A 22291-nucleotide genomic window follows, 5' to 3' on the forward strand; every position below is an offset into this window, starting at 1 on the left:
CTGTGGCAGCTCTTAGACAATTAGGGCCCAGCTGAGGGTGATTTATGTAAAGGTTCCTGGAGGGGAGGAAACACTCAGACTCACTTTTGCTGTGGAGCAGGAGGGATCTAGTGAAGCTAGAGGCTTCTCGATTTAGAGAAGGGCTGGTGAAAGGCAGGCAGAGTTGGAGAAGCTCTGGCCATGCAAGCCCCCAGTGTGCAGTGCCTGAATCAAGGCTTGAGAGTACTAGGGCTGTAGGGGAGCAGCCAGGGTAAGCAAAGGCAGCATGTCCCCACCCCTTTGCTAGTGATGAGTGGCCATTTCAGAGTGCAGTTTGCCCCTGAAGCAGGGGTTAACTGGCAGTAGGGTCACAGAGGTAAGGTGAGCATAGAGGATTGGGGATCCCCAGAGTGGGAGGACCCCAGAGTGTGGGGAAACTGTGGTAGGGCAGGACCCAAGGGGGAAGGACAACCACAGTCTGAGAGAGATGTGGGTCCTAACACCAAGTGGTAGAGAATAGCAGATAACAGCAGGTGAGACACCGGCCAGAAGTGAGATCTCCAGGGCTGAAGAGCTAATTCCCAGAGTGACCAGCAGAAGGCACCCAGGGTGGTGTCTCCCACTGTGTTTCAGTAGGGTTGGATCACTTGATAATTTTTCTCTTTCGTTCTCTCTAAAGAGTCTGACATTGACCACTTTCAGAAAACAGGATGCTGGGCTAGATGGACCATTTGTCTGACCCAGTATGGCTGTTCCTACTTACATTTATGCAAATGTATGGATCCCTTCACCCACTTCAGTCCACCTTTTGGAAGGAATGCAGGAGTGTGTTTTGTGGTACTGTGATGGCAACCATTGAGAAGGATTCTATATCCCACTGAAATTTTGAGAGGCAATTTATGAAGTACACATCGTTTAACTGAAAGAGCTACAATGTGTTGCTTTTTAAATGAAATGTGATGAAATTGTGAGAAAAGTGTCTGGGAAAGTGGTATTAGAAAATGGTCTTTTTTAACAACATTGATGAGGATGTGAATGTTAAATTGGTACCTAGGATAATGAATGCATATCAAGAACCAAAGCAGATATGAGATTCACACTTTCCAAACTGTCATCCTGTGAACTAGTCCTTTAAGATGTTACAGCTCAGCCAACCGTGCCAAGCTTAACCAAGGAGTGAGTACAGGTGTCATGCAGGGAGGAGGGAGATGCTGGGAGGGTTGTCTCTGCAGGGACAAAACAGGACTATGCATCTCTGTATTAACAATGTGAAACAGGAAGCCAAATGGAGGATTTGTAGTGTCTTAAATTTATTATAGTAATAAGCTAACATCCCTAAGGGGAGGAGTTATTGAGAAAACACCCACTGGAGTTTGTTGAGCCACAAATAAAATATTTAAATACATAGATTTATCTATCAGTTTGTGTTTGCAGTAATTGATGTGAATTCTTGTTTTAAGTTTCTGTTATTCTGTGCTATCTCAAGCTCTTTCCTCCAGTGAGTTACAAGTTAGCAGTCAATGCAATATTGCCAAATGAAGCCATATACAATCACAACCATCATTTATTGTGGGATAGGTAGCATTGCTGAATCAGAAACAGACAGGACTTTTAAAAATCCTCTCTCTCTCCTCTCCTCTCCTCTCCTCTCCTCCTCTCCTCTCCTCTCCTCTCCTCTGGAATATTATCCATAGGAAAAAATCTGTTCAAAACATTTCCCCCACATAGATGGAAGCTGAGCAAAATAGAACAAGATGTGAAATTGTGCACGAAACGTGCGTAAAAATGATTTACTAATATTTTATTAGTTAGGTTAATAACTGAAAAGGTGTTTAAACAAACAAAAGCTGGTTAATAAAGTATTGTGTAAATATTGTTAGCCCAGAATTACCACAAACAAAAAAAGTTCTAAGATTTGTATTATATTAAGTCAGTACACTTAAATACATGCTTATTTTGAAGCACATGAGTATTCTCATCCTTATTCATGTGTTTAAGACTTTCATTCCTAAATGTAAGCATGTTCTTGAACAAACTGTTGAATTAGAGTTTATATTTCCAGTTTATACCTCTATCTTGCAAATATTTATGCACATGTTTTTCTTCAAGCACTGTATGTAGTCACACTGTTCCCCATTTGCACTGAGAAGTCTGTGGTTAAAAAAAATCAAAGCAATAAACTTCACTGGGCTATTCAGTGTACTGAAATCAAAGTATGTGCCTAAGGGTTTCTACAGTTAGGACCTTTGGGACAGACTATGTCCACAGATGCATGTTAACACCAAGCAATATCTATATAAGTCTTGTGAACCTATCTGAGGTTAAAACTGATCCTTAGCTAGTTACACAATCATTTAGCTTTGCAAATATCGCTTATTTTTTCCCCTGGCTTGGACTATTGTAACATTTAAAATTCATTTACAATTTTTGCTTTCTGATGGTAAAGAGGAGACAACTGTGCAATGTTAGCATGAAGATTGGCCACAGTGTTAGCAGGACCCTCATTTTTGTCACCAGTGTGTTTGTCAGCATGCAGGTGATATATTATATGGAAAGACAATCACTTTTGTAAAACCCATTTCCTAAGGGGCTTCTAAAATCCATTTTAAAAATGTTACTGAGGCGAAAAAGTGAAAGACCAGCCAACCAGATATTGTGTTCAGCCCTTCAAGGTCACAACCACTGATGACTAATTCATCAAATATCTTACTGTAAAGCTGTTTGAAGAGCAAACATCCTGGGCAGATGTATTACCTAATAACTCTAATGCCATAAGAAGATGGGCAGAATAAGAAAACACAATGGTATAGTCATAGGAATTGTGGTCTTCAAAGCATTGGCATCCCCCTTCTGTGCACTGTCCATTGCAGAATTTGGGCCAGCTGTGAGTATCCTTGGGATTGACAAGTAACTTGTTCACTGAATAAAGCAGCTTAGTTCTGTTTGCTAGTGTAACCACACCACCAGATGGGATTTGAACCTGGTAGCTCTGGACCTTAATATAGGAGCTGCTATAGTGTGACCTATAAAGCCAGCTGGCTCTTAGAGTAGGCTGTAGACCTCACTTGTTCTTACCTCTTGGAGTAAGTGGTCTAAATGCCACTACATGGGACAGTGAACTACACCCACTAGGTGTGTGGGTTACATTAGCACTTTTCTTTCATACTCATTTTCCAAAAATGATATCATCCCACCTTCCCTCACCAGGTCATCCTTGAGTTGTCAATCTAAAAGGTGCCTATAAATTGCCTCACTCAGCTGTCTTGGGATATCTTTACATATGGAACCACTAGTAGTATTAGCAAGAACCTGCTTACAGATCGCCAAGGCTTTGGTTGAGGTTAGGCCACTTGGAGTTGGCCATGTTGGCAGAAGTTGGGGATGAATTCCCTTCAAGGAATCCTCTGGAGAGAAATACAAAATTTTCTAAGTCCTTTTTACTCTCATTTTGAAATGGATAAGAAAGTAAGTAACGATAATAGTCTTCTTGCCTTTTTGCTCTATCTACCACTTCTGATTTACTGAGTTAAAAAAATTATCTTTTTTATTTTTCAGGGAAACTTTTTGTGCCTATAGTTTTAATCTACCATTGGGGTTATCTTGCTTTTTGACTGATTTAGCCAGATATCTTTGATCAAATGACTTGGCTAACAATTTACCATCACTTGTTAAAGTAGATTCTGTTTCTAGGTGAGTGACATATTCTGATGTAACATCTAGATATGGGATTGCAGAAGTATAATCCACATGTTCATAATGACAATCCAAAGATTGTAGGAAAGGACTCTGAAAAGCATTTGGTGTATTTACAGAGTGCAGAGATAGTGTGTGCTTCTTTTGGCATCCACAACTCTGTTTCCTTTTCTCCCCTTCAGAAAGTGGTGGAAACTTGTCAAATAAACTCTTCGCTTTGGGAATTCTGATTTTAAAAGAGAGTGGGGGAGAGAGGGGAGAAATAAACAGTTTTCAACAAACTGGTTAATTGTATTAAACCACCTTTTTTCTTCTGAAGTCTGGGGGGATATCAAGTCCCAATACAGGAAAACATTCTAGCATATTCTTTATTTTAAGCATGCGAATAGTGTCAGTGGTTTTCCAGCTACCTTTGCATGCCCCTTCTTGAGTGGCACTGTGCAGTTCCTGGGAAGCAATAGGGCTATTTGCTAGCATGTGCTTAAGTGCTTTGCTGGATCAGTGCCTACATGTGTGACTTCAGTTTATAAAGTTAAAGAACACATTTCAGAAAATGCATTTTGTCTTGTTTTACATTTTTGATATAACTCAACTGAAGCTAGGGAAGTTATACTAAGGATGAATTTAGTTAAAAAAGTTCATTTTAAACCTTTGTATAAATTCAGCACTCACTGCTCTAATTACTAAACATCTCTCTCCCTTCTGATATAATGCATTAATATTTTTGCCTTTTTAAAAATGTTATTCTTTTAAAAAACATTTTATGGTATGCTTCAATCATTATAATGTAAAGGCACTTTTTTGAACTTTCCTGTCATTGACACACATTCAATTGTATCTCATTGATCATAAAGATATGGCATCACATCAGGTAAAACTAATTACATTCTTTTCTTAATTTAGTCCAGCAGTAATGATGGGAGTACACCTACAGAGTTTGTTTGAATAAGAAACCATAATTAAAGTTTGGCTGGAATTCTCATTAGAACTGAATTTCTTGTGATGTTGTTTATATCGTATCAAAGCTTTATAGTTAAGTAAAATATAGTTCTTGCTCCAAACTTTTGTCAGACTTGAAATACCAATGAAACAAATTTTTTTGAAGCATTTTGGTAATTCTGCCTCTCAACCCAGATTAAATCTAGAAGATAGGAAAATGAAAAAGAGAGGGTACCAAAATACTGGGACCTCAGAAGAGTTTGGCTCTGTTTTGAAGTAGGGTTATCTTATCCAGTACATCCTTGGAAAGCAGTACTTACAATACAATCATTATGCAAAACTTTATGCAAAATTAAAGTTTTTACAAAGTTATCAGTGTGACAGGTGAAAAAGTAGCCATTATCCTGCTACACAAGAGGTCCGTTTCTAGCTATGAAATATGAGTTTGGCATTTTAATGAATATTTTGTGAAATGAGCAAATACAACAACACAATTTGATTTGAGGTTTTCATAATCCTAGAGCTTTTCAAATTAATGACACTGATCTAGATATTGAGTGACTGCTGTGACTGAATTACTAAATATAACAGCCATTATGCACTCAACATTCACTTTCAGACTATCTAAGACAATAGAATATATTTTTTTAGTCAGAAAATGTTAAAATGATCTCTTTCTATTTTTTGAAAAGTGCAACAAGAGCGTTTACCTCCAACTGGATGCATGCCAGATATCTTCCCTTATGCTCCATGGTAGCATTCTCCATGAAGGTGGCTGGCTAAGAGGGAAGAGTCCTATTATCAGCTGAATTGTAATCACACCTAAACCAACTAATGCAGCAAAACCTTTAGAGATCCTCACAGAAATCTTAGACTCAAAGCCAGTTATTTCTAGAGTTGAAAGAAAAATAGAATTTCCATCTAGTAAGAAAATTCTGAAATTTTGACATTTGATTTCATCCTGAATCAGGATGGAATGCTGAACTATTGAAAGAGTAATGCAAATGAAAAGTTCCAGAATTTTTTATTCAGATATGTCAAAATGTTCCATTACGACATTTTCAATCATAGCAAAATATCCTGATGTTCCCAAATAAAAACATCATATATATAGTAGCCCAATGTCTGTGATTCTGTAATGCCGAAATGCTGGCTGTTCCCTCTGGGCGGTGCTGTTGCCTCCCGCCATGGCGCTTGACTGACTTCTGCGCTGCTCAGCCAGGCCACCATGTGGGAGCAAGTGGTGCAAGCAGCTGTTTGGGGTCCATGCTCCACATGCAGCATGAGGCCCAAACGGCCACTTGCGCCGCTTGCTCCTGTGCGGCGGCCTGGCTGAGAGGTGCAGAAGTCAGCCAAGCACCACGGTGGAAGGCAAAAGCGCTGCCCTGAGGGAACATCCAAGGGGTGGGGCCTGGACGAATGTGTATCTCTGACGTCAGGAAAGGACGCTGGATTCAAAAGGAAGAAAGTGGAGCGGACACAGAAGAGACAGAGAGGAGAATGGAGGAGGCGGAGGACAGCGAGAGAAAGAGTGAGAGAGACGCAGCAGGAAGAGGAGAAGAGAAACACAGAATGAGAGGTGGGAGGGGGAGAAGAGAAAGAGAGAGAGAAGGAGAGAGAAGCAAGAGGTGGATGAGAGCTGAGAGAGAGAGAGAAAGGGCAAGGCAGTAGGAGGAGAAGGGAGAGAGAGGTCGTTTGCGCCACTTGTTCCCATGTGGCAGCCCGGCTGAGTGGTGCAGAAGTCAGCCGAGTGCCATGGCGGGAGGCAAAGGGGGGCAAGGTGGTGATGTACATGCCCAGGGGGTGCATCCCCGACAGAGACAGAGGAGAGCAGAGAGAGAGTGAGAGGAAGGAGGAGAAGAGAAAGGGAGAGTGAGAGGCAGGAGGGGGAGAAGAGAAAGAGAGAGACAGAGAGAGAGGCAGAAGGCAGAGAGAGCTGAGAGAGAGGGGGGAAGGCAGGAGGAGGAGGAGGAGAGAGAGAGAGAGATGGAGTGAGAGACTGGAGGCTCAGGAGAGAAGACCAACGTGGAGGAGAGACCTGAAAATCCTGTCTTATGACAGACTAATTGACTAGTTTAATTAAGATTTGTCAAACTCGCATAAAATATTTTTTTGTTTGTCTACATTATTCTCTGTATTCCCCCAAATTCATTATGGTGTCTAACAGAAATTATAGTTTGGGTGTCTCATGCTGCATTCTTCGGGATGGACAAAACCACCTGTCTAATGATATACCATGGTCTCTCCCTTTGGCTGAAACCCTTCAGAGTCTCATAGGAATTATAGAACCATGGTTCACTATGGGAGATGTAGTCTGGCCAGGAAGACCAGGAGAGAAAGGAGGCACGAGACACCCAAACTCCAACAGATAGGCTATGTCTAGACTGCAGAATTTTATCGGAAAAAGATACGCAAATTACGATTCAAAATTTGAGTATCTTTTTCTGCTTTTTTTTCCAGAAGATTCTTTTCCAAAATTTGGCCCATCTACACAGGGCCAAATTTCAGAAAAAACTCCTCTTTCAGAACATCCTTTATTCCTCTCTGAGGGTATGTCTACACTACCCTCCTAGTTTGAACTAGGAGGGTAATGTAGGCATACCGCACTTGCAAATGAAGCCCGGGCTTCATTTGCAAGTGCGGTATGCCTACATTACCCTCCTAGTTCGAACTAGTGGGGTAGTGTAGACATACCCTCAGAGAGGAATACAGGCATGCCGAAAGAACCCGCCCGCTTTTTTTGGTAACTGTTCTGAAAAAGTGGACGCATTCCTTGGACATGGCAAAGCTTTTCTGGGATACCTCCGATATTCCAGAAAAGCTCTGTGGTCTAGACATAGCCATACAGAGATTAATGTCAAATCAAAACTCAATGAAGTTTTTCTATTTGGGTTTACCTGAAATGAAACTAAATGTTTCATTGCAATTTTTCTGACAGAAAATTGAGGCAAAACTCAACATTTTCTCAGTGAATATACCTATTTTGTGGAAACCAAATTTTCATTTAAAACATTTTGACTGAAAATTATTCAATATTACTCTTGAAGACAAAAGGAAAGAGCACATTGGTTGGTCTCCAATCAGGTTCTGCTATAGGTTTTGCATGTCATAGAACTTCTATTAAAATAAAGCCCTTTTTGGTAAGGATGCTGTTTTAAAGACTTGACTAACTAGTGGTTCATGTTGGAGCTTCAACCCAAGAAAATTCCCAGAAGAAAAGAGGAAGCTTGGGAATGGCTTTTGCCAGGAATCCCAATTTCCCCTCTCTTCTTGTAGTCAGGAAACCACCATTCCTTCCACTTAAGTAGCACCCCCGCCCCCCCAGTAGTCACATCTACATAAAAAAATGGAGAAATCCCCAACATACTAAATCCATATAATTTAGCTACTGTTTTATGGAGTAATATAAAAGAAGCAGAGTGACTCTAACTTTGAGTCTCTTATGTGCTCTTCACAATTACTGCTCAAAATACTCAAATGATTAAAGGCATCAGCTGATTTTATGTAAGTGGAAAATTTAGATATGTGTTCATTTCCTAAAATGCAATACTTCTAACGTCTTTTTAGTTACACTAGGGATGGGTTCTGGGTGCACAGACAGCATGCAGGATCTGGATTAGGTTCAGATTAGCTATGCCAAATTTCATGAACTATTTTTCCAGCCCCTATAGGGACAATCTCATGTCATCAGTTTATCTTGCAATAACTTTCCTGATGTAGACCTCTTAATAACAGGGATCTTCATCATATTGTTCCATTTTAGACCAAATTTTGTAATAGCAGCTGTCCTGAAAACTGTTAATCACAAACCAAACACTGCAGAATGGTTCCATTCCAATTTTAGAGAGACCTGGACTGAGAACTATAAAGCTATGTTTGGCCGTGGGAATTAAAATATGGTACAGTGGAAGTCTGTGATATGGAAAAGGGTCAGAGTCCATATTCCAGACTCTCTCTCTTAAGAAGTAAGAGTTTCAAATGTCCCTTTGTCTTTAACTGAATAGATATTAAGTGTTAGCATGCTACATTTATTGTCACTCTTTGTCAAAATGTAATATATAATTGTATAGTCACATATTGTAATTAGTTTTCAGGAGTGAAAGAACAAGGGAAATACCAAACACTTAATTAATCCCTGTTGTCAGTTATCTACATTTTCCAGAGTGGATGAGAACTACATTTTTTTTAACAGCTGAGTGGGATCTTAACACAGCCGTTAACATGGCATCTCTTGTGAATATAAAACTTCTCTCTCCGTAACAGAGATTCTTATGCGTACTGCACAGACTAAAAATAATCTATCATTGTGTTTGTGGTGATAATGGGTCTCCAACCTTCCTTTGATAGATTAGGCAAAACTCTTTTTCAGGTCATTAAAAGACCATTTAATGAAGTAAATGAATAGAAACCCCTTTAAATAATGTTACAGTGTGACTTTCAGGCCCAGAATCCTTTAGCTCTGTACCTCAACTCCTCTATGAAGTCTTCTTCTGGCATGTTATTCTGGTTTACTGTCAGAGTAAAGGATTCCCGCTGGTATTAGGGAAGACATTATGGGTGGTTCCATCAAAAATGCCACACAAACTTCTGGTGGTGTTAAAATTAATGCTTGGTGCCCTGCCTGTTAAATTCATTCCCCACGCATTTACATCAGCTTGAACAAATGGCCCAGAAAGGAAGATGATCTGTAGAGGCAGAAATACCCAGTGAATTGTTGAATCCATTAGCAAGTTTCTTCTGCAGTAAAAAAAAGAATGTTTCCTCAAATAAATAAATAAATTAAATAAAGCAAGATGTTGTCTATGCTGCTGGTCATTTAATGGCACTTAGACAGTATTGTGTCCAGTTCTGGGCATCATATTTCAAGAATTGGAGAAGATCTAGAGAAGAGCAACAAAAATTATTAAAGATCTAGAAAACATGACCTATGAGGCAAGACTGAAGGATTTGGCCTTGTTTAGTTTTTAAGAGAGAAAACTAACAAGGGACATGATAGTGGTTTTCAGGTATCTAAAAGGGTGTCACAGGGCAGAGGGTAAAAAATTGTTCTCCTTGGCCTCTGATGATAGGGCAAGAAGCAATGGGCTTAAAATGCAGCAAGGGAGGTTTAGGTTGGACATTAGAGGTACATCTACACAACACCCTAAACTCAAAATAAGAGACACAATTTGCACTATACGAATTGTGTATCTTATTTCAAAATAACATGCTATTTTGTGCATCCCTTATCACTCTACTGGCATGGCGAAATAGCTCACCCATTATTTTGAAAAATATTTCAAAATAATGGGCGGATTGTGTAGACATGGGGTAGCTATTTCCGAATACCTCTAGTATCCCAAAATAGCCATGTAATGCAGACGAATGTCTTACTTCAGAGGCTGGGCCAGCCAGACTCTGCTCTCAAGTTTGGAGGGTAACCAAGAAGTCACAAATTGCTTAATGCAAATAAATGCAAGGTTTATTACATATTACAGGTGATATGAAAAGAAAATGCAAGAGAAAGCTTACAACATCCCTTTGGGTTGATGGGGACTCCAATTCAGCAAAGGATGTACTCCTGGTCCTGGTCCTGGTCCTGGTGTCTTTTTGGTTACCCTCCAAACTTGAAAGCGGAATCTGGCTGGCCCAGCCTCTGAAGTAAAACAACGTACCCTAGGAAAAACTTCCTAACTGTCAGAGTGGTTAAACACAGGAATAAATTGCCTAGAGAGGTTGTGGGATCTCCATCACTGGAGATATTTAAGAGCAGATTAGATAGACAGACATTTCTCAGGGATTATATAGACTGCCCCATGAGGGCAGGGGACTGGACTTGAAGATCTCTCACACAAATGCCTTCCTTTTTTGAATAAATAATTACATTCACAGAAGTCTTCCTATTTGCAAGTTACTAGTTAATTTTTGAAGCTGTCATCATAATAAGACCACCCCTGTGGCTTTGCTGGGAAATTGTTTCTTTTAGATAAATTGCCAAGTCTGGAAAATAGTTTTCTTCCCTCTTAAAAACTGTTGAATTCTCCAAGACTGGTTTACACAGAAAAATATTATTTTAAGCTAGACAAATTTTCTCATTAAAGAATCTTGTAAAGAGAGCTGGTGACTTGATGGTTCAGGCAAATAAAAGAATGGCTAATTTATTTGTCGTCTTGGCTTGAATACCTGAATATAAATTAGGACTTTGCTCACAAAAATAACTAAGCACGATTAATTTAACTTGTAATTTCAAGACTGACACTGAGATTGGGGAAGGGAACTCAGTTTTAGGGTGCTCAGCTATGAGACACCACGGGCCTTTTTTTTCTCAGTTGTGTTGGGAACTTGCAACCCCCATTGATTTCAATTGGAGTTGAGGTTGCAACTCTGAAACTCGATGCACTTCAAGATGGGCACTCAAAATCAGTAACTGCTGTTGAAAATGTTGAGAGAAATTTGTCCACACAACCACCACCCAGATTGGCTCATTTGAGACTCTGCTAAACCCCTAATCGCTGGGGGTATGTCTACACAGCAAAGTTAATTTGAAATAACAGCCCTTATTTTGAATTAATTTTAATAGCGTCTATACAGGCAAACCGCTTTTGAAATAAAATCGAAATAGCAGGGTGCTTAATTTGAAATAGTTAAACCTAATTCTAGGAGGAATAATGTCAAATTTGAAATAGCCAATTCGAAATAAGCGCTGTGTAGACACTTATTTCAAAATAGGGGGCCTCCAGCCCTTCCCAGGATGCCCTGGTGGCCACTCTGGGCCAAACCAGGAAAACTCTTCTGTACCCACCCCCCCAGTCCCAGAGCCCTTAAAGTGGTAGAGTCTGTTTGGCTACAGGGCCTGTGCCATGTCCAGGTCTGCCAGCCCAGAGCCTGCAGGCACTTCCCCTGACCCAGTTGCCAGTATTAGCGAGCCAGCCAATGCCAGCCAGCCCTCCACTGCTCCCCAGGAGCAGTCTGGCAGGGCCCAGGAGCCTGCCAGGGGCCACAAAAGGCGAGCACCTTCCTGGTCCAGTTAGAGATCATGGACCTTATTGAGGTTTGGGGGGGTATCCTCCAATGTCCATGATATCCGCACTAGACACAGGAACACTGCCATCTACAGACGGATGGCTGACAGCCTGTCCACCAAAGGCCACATGCGCATCCAGGAGCAGGTGCATCTGAAGATAGAGTAGCTGAGGCAGGCCTATGCCAGGGCCACAGGGGGCCGCTCCCAACCAGGGACAGACCGAGACCCCTTCCCCTATTTTGAGGCCCTGGACCACATCTTGAGGGGCTGGATGGTCTGTTCCCCCCAGGTGGTCATTGACCCTGGGGCAGAGGGCCCTGACCAGGGCACAGAGCAGGAGGACGAGGAGGAGGACAATATCCAGGAGTTGCAGGAGGCTGTAGGGAGTGTGGCACTCACCCTGAACCCCCAAGGTATACCACCAGCACTTTCACTGCTGTCTTCCGAGGCCAGGGAGGCCTCAACATGTGAGTGCCATCACTGTCCCCTTATGCAGGGCTGGGGGGGAAGCCCAGGGACTGCATGTGTGGGCCTTGCTGACCACAGATCATGCAGCAACCTGTGCATGTGTCATACCAGCCGTGGCATGTGGCCCTGGCTGGCTGCCATGCAGGGGCCCTGGCCTGTTACCCACACACATGTATGTATGAAGGCACATAGAATCATAGAATAATAGGACTGGAAGGGACCTCGAGAGGTCGTCGAGTCCAGCCCCCCGCCCTCAAGGCAGGACTAAGCTCCATCTACACCATCCCTGACAGATGTCTATCTAACCTGTTCTTAAATATCTCCAGAGAGGGAGTTTCCACCACCTCCCTTGGCAATTTATTCCAATATTTGACCACCCTGACAGTTAGGAATTTTTTCCTAATGTCCAATCGAAACCTCCCCTGCTGCACTTTAAGCCCATTACTCCTTGTCCTGTCCTCAGAAACCAAGAGGAACAAATTTTCTCCTTCCTCCTTGTGATACCCTTTTAGATATTTGAAAACTGCTATCATGTCCCCCCTTAATCTTCTTTTTTCCAAACTAAACAAGCCCAGTTCATGAAGCCTGGCTTCATAGGTCATGTTCTATAAACCTTTAATCATTCTTGTCGCTCTTCTCTGTACCCTTTCCAATTTCTCCACATCTTTCTTGAAATGTGGCACCCAGAACTGGACACAGTACTCCAGCTGAGGCCTAACTAGTGCAGAGTAGAGCGGCAGAAGGACTTCACGAGTTTTGCTTACAACACACTTGTTGATACAACCTAGAATCATATTTGCTTTTTTTGCAACAGCATCACACTGTTGACTCATATTCAACTTGTGGTCCACTATGACCCCTAGATCCCTTTCTGCCATGCTCCTTCCTAGACAGTCGCTTCCCATCTTGTATGTATGGAACTGATTGTTCCTTCCTAAGTGGAGCACTTTGCATTTCTCTTTATTAAACCTCATCCTGTTTACCTCTGACCATTTCTCATGCTCTGAATCCTGGGGAGGGACACTGCACAATGCCCTCCCTCCAAAAGCCCCCTCTACGCAGAGGCAGGCCACATCCTTCTTCTCCCCCCCCTCCCACAGCCACACTATATACAGCACAGGGGCATGGGTACAATCCCGGGCCAGCTCACACTCCTTGGGAGAGCAGGACATGATGGTGCGGAGACTTGCTGTTCTCACCTTAAAGAGGTGAGCTGGGCTTCTCCCACTGTGTCCCCAGAGAGAACTGACCACCTGTCTGGTTTCTCCACAGCTGCACCAGCTCGGAGTGCAGTGCGCAGCACCCTGCCCAGGACCCGGACCAGCAGGCACACCCAGAACCAGGAGGGATACCAGCGGCAGCACCTGGGGTTAGTGGAAAGGCAGGTCCACAGCCAGGAGCACTGGGTGCAAGAAGACCTCCAGCTGCAGTGGGACAGCTTGCAGGAGCTGCGTGACCAGGACCGTGCCATCCAGAACCAACTGAAGACCATGGAGAAGAGATTGCTGCCTGTTGCCACTCCACCTATCGCTTGTCCTCCGACTCCTGCTCCCCCCCGGGGATGCCGAGGCCCGTGTACCCACAGTGCTGGGAGGCAGGTAGGCCAGCAAGACCCCCAACCCTGAGCGGTATCCTCCCCAATCCTCCCCTTGCCTCCCCCTTCCAACTCTCTTCTCCCAGGTTTCCCCCTCCTCTCTCCCACCCTCATCCCTGCCCACCCCAGTTATGGTAAATAAACCAAGGGTTTTTTTGGCAGCACATGTGTTTTTATTTGACATCACGAAGGGGGGTTAGGGAGGGGAAAGTGGAAGGATGTGAGAGTGGAATAAGGCGTAAGGCCCCAGTGGAGCACGCCAGGGAGACTTCACTCCTCTTCTGTCTGGAAGCTCTCCTGAAGGGCCTCTCGGATACTGGTAGTCCCCCAGTGGCCTCCTGGCTGGCAGCCGTGTGGGGCTCTGCATACAGGCCAGCCAAGTGGTTGGCCTCTGTCATCCAGCCTGGCAGGAAAGTCTCCCCCTTCCACTCACACAAATTGTGCAGCACACAGCACGCTGCTACCTCATGTGGAATATTCCTCTCAAAGAGGTCCAGGCGGGTGAGGATGCATCTAAATTGGGCTTTCAGCCGGCTGAAGGCCCCCTCCACCACAATGAAGACCTGCTGAGCCTGGTATTAAAGGCTTGCCAGGAGGGAGTGAGATGTCCCGTGTAGGGCTTCATGAGCCAGGATTGTAGTGGGTAGGCTGCATCCCCCACCAGGCAGACAGGCATGTTTACATCACTGACCCTGATGTGGCGGTTGGGGAAGATGGTCCTGGCGTGCACACTCTGGCACACAGAGGAGTTGCAGTACACCCGCGCGTTGTGTGCTTTGCCAGACCAGCCCACGCTGATGTCCAGGAAGTGGCCCTGGTCATCAGACACGGCCTGCAGGATGACTGACAAGTACCCTTTCCAGTTAATATAGAGGGAGGCCTGGCGTTCCAGGGCACGGATGGGGATCTGCATCCTGTTGATTGCCCCCCCCGCAGTTGAGGAGGCCCAGGGCGCCAAAGCCCTCGATGACCACGTCCAAATCCGTGAGGCAGATGACTCTGTGGAGCAGCACTCTGTTGATGGCCTTGACCACCTGCAGAAGAACACACAAAACCGAAAGCCACTGGTGTGCCAGGATGGCCGAGAGTGTTCCTTCCCCATCACCGCCCCACGCCCCTACTCCCTAGGAACACCCCTCCTGCTTCCCTCCCCCCCAATCCTGGCTACTGTGGGCAGTCTGAAGTGCAGCTGGGACAGAACAAACCCTCCCATGGAGGGGACTTGCACCTCCTTCCCCCACTTTTCCCTGGGGCAACCCATCCAGTCCTTGCCCCCCCCTCCCGTGGCACAATGGCCGGAGACTGCCATTCTTGGATGAGCACTGCTCTGACGATGGATTTCTCCATGCCAAACTGGTTGCTGACAGATCAGTAGCTATCTGGCATGGAGAACTTCCATAGGGCAATGGCCACATGCTTCTGGAGGGGAATGGCGGGCCTCATGTGCGTGTCCCGTCAACGCAGAGCAGAGTCCAGCCACTCACAGAGCTCGAGGAAGGTATCCTTCATCTTGAAGTTCTGGGTCCACTGTTGGTCTCCCCAGCGCTCAAGGACAACATGGTCCCACCAGTCACTGCTGGTGTCCCGGCGCCAGATGTGGCGGGGCACACTGGCATCTAGCCGCTGCTCCTCCATGGCCCCCAGGGGGATCCGGAATAGGACCTGTGGGTTGGGCTGCTGCAGATAGTGCCAGGCAGTCTACAGCACTTTCTGCCAGGCTTGCAGCAAAAGATCCAAAAGAAACACCAGAGTGCCTAGGGGCGGCTCTGACTCCATGGTGCCAAGTGCTGTGGTGTCCCGAATGAGGGCAACGCAGCAGGCAGAGAGAAAAATGCTTTGCTGTCCCTCAATGAGGTAGGCAAACTGAGAACCGGATGTCCAGGAGGATCCCTTTAAGCACAAGCCTAAGATAGCCTCAGACAGCAGCCACACAAAGCAACTACTGACCTGATGCCCTGCCAGAACCAGTTTCAGCTGGCCTTAAATGCGATTCAGCATCCAATCAGTGTGGACGTGCAATTTCGAAATAGCAAAACGCTATTTCAAAATACATTTTATGTGTAGACACATTATTTCAAAATAAGCTATTTTGAATTAACTATTTCGAAATAAGATATTTCGAAATCACGCTGTAGTGTAGACATACCCTGGTAGAACTTCCACTGACTTCAGTGATATGAAAGTGAGAGAAATGAAATGTTTCATTTTCCAAGCTATTCAAAACAGTTTTAATTAAACCCCACCCAACCCCAACATTGTTTTGACTCTTATGACTGTTTTCTTACCCAGAATATTTTCTGATCATAAATCTTGAAATTTTAGGACAATTTCCAGCTTGGATCTCCACTGTGCGCCTCATTGCAGCTTTCTAGTGCAGTCTGCACTAGTCCATTGATTTCACGGAACACCTGTACTAGAGATCTTCAGTGTAGATGAGCGATACAAAGTGCAGATTGTGAAGCACAGTAGTGCTTTCTAAATAAGTAATTTGTACTCAAATAGGTGTGCTGCAGAACCATCTTCATTTTGTGCTCTTTTACTTAAATCATACATACATTTTTCAGGGCTGTTTTGTATTATGTAATTGTACAGTGCCTAGCATTGTGGGTGCCCCTGAGACTGCTAGACACTACCATAATACAAACAACAACAAAGTCTTGGATATGTTTATGACTAACACCCATCCACTCTTGTTTGTTTCATGTTTTATTTTATGCTTGATTAAATTAACACATTAATCAACACTTTCCTTCTGTCTTTTTCCCGAGTAACCATAACTTTCACTGTAAGCACTCTAATAGCGATGGGTGTAAGTGCAGTAGTTAGTTATAAATTCAGAATATGTAGTTAAGTGAAAGCAGCATTTAGGAAAAAAATAAATCAAAATTCCACCTACAGTAATTTCCCCCTCTCCATAGTACTTCATGCTTTTCACACATTGTGGTGTTGCTCCAATGCTTAATGGACAGCTGAGGTCTGGTTTCCTGAAAATGACCATTACACATGTCTAGCATGATGATATTATCCCCCTGTACTATTCTGCAGCTGCAGGCAATGGCAGATTGGCCGCTTCCACTGTCCCACTGTCATACATGGATCTCAAACACACAGGCCAGGCTTTTGCACAAAAGAAAGGCTCCAATTTTGTAATTCTCATAACACAGCAACAACAAACAAACAAAACCAGGATTTTCAGACCCAGGATGAGCACTTACCATGACTGTGTGTTTGTATTTCAACAGCCTTGCTCTTTAATTAGGCCAGCATGATGGTGGGCCTTGGAGAAGGAAATTAACACATGGGGATGCATATATTCAGCACCATACACGAGGTAATACCACTGAAGTTATTAGCTGGAAATGGATAAGAATTCATGTGAGAGCTGTTAGCTGTCTAAGAACTGCTGCTATGGCAACAGGCATGGATAAAAAAAGATAAACATTTGAGAAAAGCAAATGGGAAATAATCCCTGCCTCCAGAACTTCATAAATAAGTTCTGGTTGTAACTGGATGCTGTACAGCATGGTATTCTTCACAGCAAAATCAGGGCTCTAACAACAGCTTCTATGACTAATCACTAACTTTTACAAGACTGACTGGGGCTAGGTGAACATTTCATATGAAAAATTAGGACTCTCCTGGAACCTTGTTAAAATGAAAATCATTCCTCCCTGTTAGAACAACTCCACTCTAAGCATAAGTTTCATTATAACTGGATTTGCAATTGGCACACTGCAATGTGTGGAGTAATTTGGAAATTTCATTGTGTTCTGCTACAAAGGGCACTTCAGTCTGTCTGAATTCACTGTGGAACTAATGCTGCAGTTGCTAGTGTTACTCTGGCAAATTTCCCACAGACACCAGCCTGAATTTTGCTTGAGTAAAAACTGCATGATTAGGGCCTAAAAGTAGATTCTTGTAAATCCAAATGCCTATACTTTTTCACATTGTAATACTTCTTGCTGTTACCCCGTATATTATTCTGGAGACCGGAGGAAACAGTGGTGATACATTTTATAGAAATCGCTGACGGATTTCTTTGAATGGATTAATTGCTAGTTACCTTTAGGAAGTAATGAGTGCATTTAGCACCTTCTATTTAAACAGCTATGTTTGATTTAAAAACAGATTTTTAGGAATCTAAAATTAATAGAAAATAATTACTATTTTTCATGTTGGAATTTTCTAACTAGTTATAACCAATGAAAATAAAGATCAGAAATTATTTTAAGTATTGTCTCAAAAGCTGCCCTATTCCCTTTATAATACCTCCCCCAACCCTCCTTTACAGAGAAGCACATAGGTTTTTCTGTATTTGGTTTGGCACCAAATCCAGCATTTTTTGTTACTGTTCATAAACCAGTTTTTGTCTTTCTAAAATGAATTCTGTAGCAATGTATGGAATTTGGAATAAAGCAAGAAAATGGAGTTTTGCTGTTTATTTCCATAAAAAAATTGATTTTATTTCATCTTGAAAATTCAGCTAAGTGGTCTGCAGTGAGAACACTATAGATGGGCTTGTTTCATCCTATATTCTAATCAGGTACATTAACCATGAGCATACTACTTAACCACTGGGTAAACTACTGATTAAAACTAAAGGGAGCATTAAAAAAACTTCATATATTCTCTTTTAATCTCAGCCTCCCATGAATATAACCCCAAGGGGAGGACAGGGTGATGGAAAACTTTGAGAAACATCTTCCAAAATTTCCTATTTTTTTATGTGAAGGCATTTTGAAGAAGGGTGGTCATGGAAAAAGTAGGCATGCATAGGAGTGGCTACATCTAAACTCTCCTGGTCTATCATTTAAATATATAAAATCCTCATAACACAGGTATATAACTATCTTTTAAAGAAATGGAACTAGTCACTCATATTAAAGTGTATAGACTATAAGAGCCAAATCCAATTCTGATTGAAGTCAATGGGAGTCCTTCACTTAGGTCATACAATAGATCACATAAAATGTCAAACTTGCAAAATGTCTTCATTTTTAAATGGAAGCCTTAATCTGGCATTGAATTACTTGAATGCAAAATTGATTCTAAATACGTAAAAATGTAATGACAGCCATATAAGCAGCAGTGGAAAATTAAATACTACTAAACAGTAGAAGATTTAGCTTTTTGCTTTTTTTGTTTGCCACTAATGTGGCAAGCTTAAGTCAGAATAACCTTAACCCCACACTTCTCCCTACATTTATCTAGCGAGCGCTCTTCACCACACTCATCACTGCTGTAATGCTGTACTTCACTATTGCTATACCACCCACTCCCAAGGACATGCCAGCACTCATTCTCCTTTCCCATGAGGCTCTCCTCACTCTTGCTTCTTCCATTTTCTCATTTAATGTATTTTGTTGCTACTGCTCCCAAAACATCAGCCACTGAAAGGCCCCATTTATGATTAACCTGTTCACATGTTCGTAGGGCTGCTGTTCTTATCTGTCTTATATTAGTTTCTGTCCTTCAAAGTATTAGTCAGAGGGAAGTGAAGGATATTCTTGGGATACAGAATACACCCATATTTTATGTTTTGTAAGCAAGATTTTTATATAAAAAAAAGAAGGCTCAGCTGGTTTGAATGACTCTCCTGGGTCAAATTCATCCCTAGTTTCACATCACTAACATCCTTGGAATTACCAGAGTCAATTATAGGTCCAGTTATGAGACATCTGAATGCAAAGATAAAGTAGACTGAATAGAGTGGATCAGAACAATGAATTGTGATTCACTAATGGCATCTGACTGCACATCCCAACTTGGATAGATAATGCCATGTCCAGGATAGTTAGCCTTGGTGGAATTTTGTTTTTATTGTTTTATTTTTATGTCTATTATCAATGTTTAACTATTTAAATGTTTACAATTATGGGAAATTATGGATAGACCAGAAAATAATTTAATTATAATAGTTGTTGAGATCCAAAATGATAAAGTTTTATATCTGTGAAAATAGAATTCACATGTCAAAATATACAAAATAAATATTTTTAAATAAAAGTTATTCTTAATGAGTTTTCAAGCAGAATTTATTGTTATTCTGCCTACCTGTGAATTTCAATTATTATCAATGGAAATATTTTTTGATGGTTGAAGAGTGTAAAGTTAAACTGATCAGCATTTGCTGATAAAAAGCTAATTCCACCAATCCTAAATTAGTTGGTAATAACTGGCACCACTGAATAGATGAATAGAGGTATTATCTTAGGCTTTTCCTGTACGAAGAGGTCAGTGTGCTTAGGAAGATCTGTCAAGATCCTAATGTTTTAATGTTTCCACACCCTTAAAACTGGCATATGAAAAACTGAATATACCCATCACTTCATCCATGTTTTTGTAAGATAGGTACTCCATCCCAAGGTTTAATCAGTGACTCTAGTGCACACTACTGGTGTCTGGGACCTTTGAAAAAAAAACCAAACTCTTGGCTTGTCTACATTGATCTCCAGTTTAGGCCTCTGTGCACTATAGAGCTTAACTATAACTGCAGTGTACACAAAGGAGGTACTAACTAAAAGATTCATAGTTCATCTTAACATGCCCCTTTTCAAATAGGTTTACGTTAAGGTGAAGTTGAAACCTCTTTGTTCACTTCCATCGTGTCCAGGCTTGCACTGAATCCAACAATCCCTGTTCACAGTAGACAGCCCTGTCCACCACAAACAGGGGCTGGTACCAGAGTGGCCTCTATTTGCAGTGGGCAAGGCTGGCTACTGTGAACAGAGGCTGCTGCCGGAGCAGCCCCTGCCCACAGCCAGCCCTGGCTGCCACCCTGGAAATAGTACTGGTGAAGGGGAACTAGCTTTTAAGATGGCTCCCCCCAGCACCAGCTCCTGTTCCCCCCTTGTTGCCTCTCACTCAAGCAGTCCCCACTGGCTCCATGTTCTCACTGCAGCACTTCCACCTTTGAAATGTACAAGAGCCCTATAGGGCTCTTGTAATATTTCAAAGACTGAAGCACAGTAGTGGGAACCAGCATGAACGGGGACTACACCCCTGCCCCCTGCCCCTGCACAGAGATGGTACTGGGCTCCTTCTGCCCCCCACCTTGCTGCCTTTAGAGGCAGCAAGGGGGGCGGAGTGATTAGTCGGGTCACTATTGGATAGATATGCTTATCGGATAGTCAACTAGTCACTTACATCCCTAGATCATAGAAGGCTTTTTGGTTTTAAACATGCATTTGCAACAAGTTGGTTTTCCACAGAGTCAAGATTTATGTCTTTCCTTAACTTATGGGCATCAGTACAAGGATTTTTTTCTGGCAGACTGGGCTTTATATGTTGCAGGATAAAATTAATCCAAAGAAAGACAGGCCATCATGATGCAGCTACTTAGGGAATGTGTAAAATGTCTCTGCTCATTATGAAGGAGACAGCTGGGGGCAGACTTAAGAACCACTGGATACATGCTTAGGTGAAACTGTGTAAACGGACCAAGGAGTGTTTGGGATGAAATAGCAGCCATAGAAATGTTGCGTTCTTATCCTGGTGACTTACCTGTAGGTTGGAGAGGCAAATTCCATTCCCTTCACCTTCGTGCATATACCTTTACACTCACCTCTTACATAAGAGCAGTTATTCTGTTCAGGAAGTGATGAATTTCAAACTATAGAGTACTGATACATGGAATTAATGTACATAATCCAGAAATTTCAACATTTTCCTTCATAAGGATAAATGAAAAATAACACTAATTATCTATAAATTACCAAGCAAGCAGTCTTAGGTGTGTTAGATATTGCCACACAAGAGTTACCTTAATACTTAACTTGAAACTGATAATTCACTTTTAAGAATCTACAATTTAGGATGTGAAAGGCATTTATATTTATAATGCATCATAACTTATAATGAAGCCTATACTTTCTCTTTGCCAAGCTTGCAAATTTTTTTCATTTAAAAGGCGTTTTGCTATAAAAGGGAGTGCACTTTCAGAGCTTTAGCCAGTATAATTAATGTCATTGCACTTTTATGAATCAACACATTCAAACTGTTGTACTGTAAAATATGACACTCCCTGCCCCCATTAGTTTCTCCTTTGGTCAAAAGAATACAAAAACTATTCAGCTGATGTTTTTTATAGAAATGTATTAATGAAAGGACATGCAAAACTGTTTTCATGTTATTCCTTGAGGTAGGCAAACAGAAGAGGCAAACTATTGTTCCTAAAATAAGGTAGGCAATTTAATTCTTTTATTAATTACTCCACATTATGTGGACCCAGATGTAATGTGCATGAAGTATCCAGACTACAGGATGCTGAGCGGTTGTTACTCATTAGAATTTTATTTTAATAAGAAATGAAAAAGTCAAATAATAATCTCTTAGATCTGATCACATTTTTTATTAAAATTTTCTCTATGGAAAATGCATTTAGTCAAAATTGGCATTTCCCATGGGGAAAAGTGTGCATTTAAACAATGTATTTCAGTGTTCTAATTGATACATTCAAAAAAATTATTTTCACCCAAAAATGTAAAAAGAATCTTTTCATTTCAATGAATTTTTCTTTTGCTTTCTGGAATCAAAACATGCTAATTGTTGCCTTTGCATCTGGTTTTCCTCTACTTCTTCCCCTTTTTTACTTCCCCCAACTTTTTCTGGTGGGA

The 22291-nt window shown here is 42.1% G+C and overlaps 1 pseudogene; it reads right to left on the minus strand.

The window, feature by feature from the left end:
• Window positions 1–22291, minus strand: part of LOC149524041 (von Willebrand factor D and EGF domain-containing protein-like) — a 217769-nt pseudogene that overhangs the window by 138709 nt on the left and 56769 nt on the right.

Source organism: Pelodiscus sinensis, chromosome 7, assembly GCF_052426305.1.
Source record: "Pelodiscus sinensis isolate ZL-2025 chromosome 7, ASM5242630v1, whole genome shotgun sequence".
NCBI lineage: Eukaryota > Metazoa > Chordata > Testudines > Trionychidae > Pelodiscus > Pelodiscus sinensis.